A 402-nucleotide genomic window follows, 5' to 3' on the forward strand; every position below is an offset into this window, starting at 1 on the left:
CAACACGGACCCAGAGTCGATTGTATCTGATAGAGACCCCCATTGCACGAAAATATTTGGTTGACTATCTTCAAGCTAGGCCCCAAGTTGGATATGTCGACAGCGGATCATCCGCAGACCGATGGCCAAACCGAAGAGGTGAATCGCGTCATCGAATACGTTCTTCACCGCGTCTGTGCTGAGACGCCGAGGCACTACAGCGCTATGTTGCTACTCGTAGAGCTTGCACTGAACAATGCAGTGCATTCGTCTACCAGCTGCACGCCGTTCTACGTGAACGGGCTGGTTCACCCTTGCATCCCGCTGACGCCGCCATCCCATTGCTCAGGGCTTGGTGGGGGAGTAATAGCCGAACGGCTAGCTGATGTCAGCCCCCTCACCATCCGCAAAGAAGTCGATGAC

Source organism: Plasmopara halstedii (genome assembly GCF_900000015.1).
Source record: "Plasmopara halstedii genome assembly, contig: Scaffold_2386, whole genome shotgun sequence".
Taxonomy (NCBI): domain Eukaryota; phylum Oomycota; class Peronosporomycetes; order Peronosporales; family Peronosporaceae; genus Plasmopara; species Plasmopara halstedii.